Source organism: Perca flavescens, chromosome 6 (assembly GCF_004354835.1).
Source record: "Perca flavescens isolate YP-PL-M2 chromosome 6, PFLA_1.0, whole genome shotgun sequence".
NCBI classification, from domain to species: Eukaryota; Metazoa; Chordata; class Actinopteri; order Perciformes; family Percidae; genus Perca; species Perca flavescens.
In genome coordinates this window covers 3,565,309-3,569,740 of record NC_041336.1, presented here as the reverse complement: position 1 = coordinate 3,569,740, position 4,432 = coordinate 3,565,309, and the positions used below count along the sequence as shown (strand labels likewise).

Sequence of the window (4,432 nt, the reverse complement as noted above, 5' to 3'; positions counted from 1 at the left end):
TAACGTTAGATCATTGATTTGTCAGTTGTGATTCTTCGTGTGTTTCTCTGCTGCCGAGAATGAGATTAAAGCTTTTAAACTGGAAACTAAAAAGTCTCATTAATTAGAATTATTTATAGAGCAGAAAGATAAGAAAGAGACAGTTGTAGATGCATGTTTTGCCAGTGATGGGAAGTAACTAAGAATATTTAACCCTCCTGTTGTCCTCTGTGTAAATTTGACCCATTTTCAAAATATTTCTCAGAAATTTGGGTTTTCTTTCAAATTGTCCAAAAAAATAACGTGAATGGTTCACTACAACGCTATTTATAAGTTAAATAAATGATCAGCTCACTACTTTCATTGAATTTGGTTGTTTTAGTCAGTTTTATAACATTTGAAGAAAAAACAATAGATGAAAGAACTTTGAAAAAAGTGACAAAAATGTTTAAAAAAGTGACAAAAAAGTTTAAAAAAGTGACAAGAATGTTTAAAAAAGTGACAAGAATGTTTAAAAAGTGACAAAAATGTTTAAAAAGTGACAATAAATGTCACAAAAAAGTGACAAATGTCAAAAATGTCAGAAAAGTGCCAGAAAAGTGCAAAAAAAGTGCCAAAAAATAAATAAATAATAAAAAGCTTTAAAAATTTTGGGAAAAAAAACAAAAAAACTTCAAAAGGCTCAGAAAAATTCGACAAACATTGAAAAAAGTGACAAAAACGGGGTGGAAGCCACAAAACTGTCAAAAAAGACGACCAAAACGTTGATAAAAGGATTTTTTATTTTATCTCAGAAAAAGTTTTTACTTTAAGGGTTACTTTAAATATGTTTTGATGCAGATAGTTTTGTACTTTTTCATGCAGGACGTTTACTTGTATTGAGCATTTCTACACTGTAGTATTACTGCTTTTACTGAAGGAAATAATCGGAGTACTTTACCCACCTAATGTTCCTGGAGGCTCTTATTTTGAAGTCTGTAACCGGATGTTGATTCCGTTTAAAATGGCTGAAGGACGCTAGCTGGTGTTTCCTGTCCGTCAGTAGGTTTCTACTCTTTCTGCTGTGTTTATACTGTGTTTATTTGTACTATTTAAATAGAAACGCGGACATTATAGTCTGCAGAAGTTAAAGTAGAAACTATATGTGTTCAGAAGGTTTTATTCCCGCGGAGTGAGGCTTTTTAGGGCGTCTAATGTTAGCTAAAGTTAGCCGTTAATGTTTGTTGACAGTTCAACATGTTGTCTGTTTACTCAGTTAACCCTCCCCTCCTGTTGTCCGCGGGTCCAATCCGACCCGTTTGAGGACGTCTCTATATCAGAAATGTGGGTCTCTTTCAACCAAATTACCCCCAAAATTATTAGAGCATTTGAAAAAAAATAACATGAAATTTCTCGCTTTCTAAACGTGTGTGTGTGTGTGTGTGTGTGTGTGTGTGTGTGTGTGTGTGTGTGTGTGTGTGTGTGTGTGTGTGTGTGTGTGTGTATATATCTGTATATCTGTATATCTGTGTATCTGTCTGTCTGTCTGTCTGTCTGTGTACATCCGATTTTATAAACTACGTGTGTGTTTAGTGTGCAGGAATCTTAATGTGTAAAGTAACTAGTAACTAAAGCTGGAACAGACGAATGTAGCGGAGTAACTAAAGTAACTAGTAACTAAAGCTGGAACAGACGAATGTAGCGGAGTAACTAAAGTAAGTAGTAACTAAAGCTGGAACAGACGAATGTAGCGGAGTAACTAAAGTAACTAGTAACTAAAGCTGGAACAGATGAATGTAGCGGAGTAACTAAAGTAACTAGTAACTAAAGCTGGAACAGACGAATGTAGCGGAGTAACTAAAGTAACTAGTAACTAAAGCTGGAACAGACGAATGTAGCGGAGTAACTAAAGTAAGTAGTAACTAAAGCTGGAACAGACGAATGTAGCGGAGTAACTAAAGTAACTAGTAACTAAAGCTGGAACAGACGAATGTAGCGGAGTAACTAAAGTAACTAGTAACTAAAAGCTGGAACAGACGAATGTAGCGGAGTAACTAAAGTAACTAGTAACTAAAGCTGGAACAGATGAATGTAGCGGAGTAACTAAAGTAACTAGTAACTAAAGCTGGAACAGATGTATGTAGCGGAGTGACTAAAGTAACTAGCGGAGTAACTAAAGTAACTAGTAACTAAAGCTGGAACAGATGAATGTAGCGGAGTAACTAAAGTAACTAGTAACTAAAGCTGGAACAGACGAATGTAGCGGAGTAACTAAGGTAACTAGTAACTAAAGCTGGAACAGATGAATGTAGCGGAGTAACTAAAGTAACTAGTAACTAAAGCTGGAACAGATGAATGTAGCGGAGTAACTAAAGTAACTAGTAACTAAAGCTGGAACAGATAAATGTAGCGGAGTAACTAAAGTAACTAGTAACTAAAACTGTAACAGATGAATGTAGCGGAGTAACTAAAGTAACTAGTAACTAAAGCTGGAACAGATGAATGTAGCGGAGTAACTAAAGTAACTAGTAACTAAAGCTGGAACAGATAAATGTAGCGGAGTAACTAAAGTAACTAGTAACTTAAACTGTAACAGATGAATGTAGCGGAGTAACTAAAGTAACTAGTAACTAAAGCTGGAACAGCTGAATGTAGAGGAGTAACTAAAGGAACTAGTAACTAAAGCTGGAACAGATGAATGTAGCGGAGTAACTAAAGTAACTAGTAACTAAAGCTGGAACATATTAATGTAGCGGAGTAACTAAACTAACTAGTAACTAAAGCTGTAACAGATGAATGTAGCGGAGTAACTAAAGTAACTAGTAACTAAAGCTGGAACAGATGAATGTAGCGGAGTAACTAAAGCAACTAGTAACTAAAGCTGGAACAGATGAATGTAGCGGAGTAACTAAAGTAACTAGTAACTAAAGCTGGAACAGATGAATGTAGCGGAGTAACTAGAGTAACTAGTAACTAAAGTAACTAGTAACTAAAGCTGGAACAGATGAATGTAGCGGAGTAACTAGAGTAACTAGTAACTAAAGTAACTAGTAACTAAAGCTGGAACAGACGAATGTAGCGGAGTGACTAAAGTAACTAGTAACTAAAGCTGGAACATATGAATGTAGCGGAGTAACTAGAGTAACTAGTAACTAAAGTAACTAGTAACTAAAGCTGGAACAGATGAATGTAGCGGAGTAACTAGTAACTAAGGTAACTAGTAACTAAAGCTGGAACAAATGAATGTAGCGGAGTAACTAAAGTAACTAGTAACTAAAGCTGGAACAGATGAATGTAGCGGAGTAACTAAAGTAACTAGTAACTAAAGCTGGAACAGATGAATGTAGCGGAGTAACTAGAGTAACTAGTAACTAAAGTAACTAGTAACTAAAGCTGGAACAGATGAATGTAGCGGAGTAACTAGAGTAACTAGTAACTAAGGTAACTAGTAACTAAAGCTGGAACAAATGAATGTAGCGGAGTAACTAAAGTAACTAGTAACTAAAGCTGGAACAGATGAATGTAGAGGAGTAACTAAAGTAACTAGTAACTAAAGCTGGAACAGATGAATGTAGAGGAGTAACTAAAGTAACTAGTAACTAAAGCTGGAACAGATGAATGTAGAGGAGTAACTAAAGTAACTAGTAACTAAAGCTGTAACAGATGAATGGAGCGGAGTAACTAAAGTAACTAGTAACTAAAGCTGTAACAGATGAATGGAGCGGAGTAACTAAAGTAACTAGTAACTAAAGCTGGAACAGATGAATGTAGCGGAGTAACTAAAGTATCTAGTAACTAAAGCTGGAACAGATGAATGTAGCGGAGTAACTAAAGTAACTAGTAACTAAAGCTGGAACAGATGAATGTAGCGGAGTAACTAAAGTAACTAGTAACTAAAGTAACTAGTAACTAAAGCTGGAACAGATGAATGTAGCGGAGTAACTAAAGTAACTAGTAACTAAAGCTGGAACAGATGAATGTAGCGGAGTAACTAAAGTATCTAGTAACTAAAGCTGTAACAGATGAATGTAGCGGAGTAACTAAAGTAACTAGTAACTAAAGCTGGAACAGATGAATGTAGCGGAGTAACTAAAGTAACTAGTAACTAAAGCTGGAACAGATGAATGTAGAGGAGTAACTAAAGTAACTAGTAACTAAAGCTGGAACAGATGAATGTAGCGGAGTAACTAAAGTAACTAGTAACTAAAGCTGGAACAGATGAATGGAGCGGAGTAACTAAAGTAACTAGTAACTAAAGCTGGAACAGATGAATGGAGCGGAGTAACTAAAGTAACTAGTAACTAAAGCTGGAACAGATGAATGGAGCGGAGTAACTAAAGTAACTAGTAACTAAAGCTGGAACAGATGAATGTAGCGAGTAACTAAAGTAACTAGTGACTAAAGCTGGAACAGATGAATGTAGCGGAGTAACTAAAGTAACTAGTAACTAAAGCTGTAACAGATGAATGTAGCG

General features: G+C 35.6%; 1 protein-coding gene across 4 annotated transcripts in view; it reads left to right on the top strand.

The window, feature by feature from the left end:
• The first annotated feature begins 942 nt into the window (after window positions 1-942).
• The window catches only part of nudt17 (nudix (nucleoside diphosphate linked moiety X)-type motif 17), a 21,617-nt gene continuing 18,127 nt past the window's right edge, over window positions 943-4,432 (top strand). For 2 of the 4 annotated variants that reach the window (XM_028580860.1, XM_028580861.1), the window contains exon 1: window positions 943-1,020. The gene's annotated coding sequence lies outside the window, so the exon portion shown is untranslated. Of the gene's footprint in view, window positions 1,021-1,234; window positions 1,303-4,432 lie in introns of those variants that run through there. The other 2 variants (XM_028580864.1, XM_028580863.1) reach the window with 2 other exon arrangements.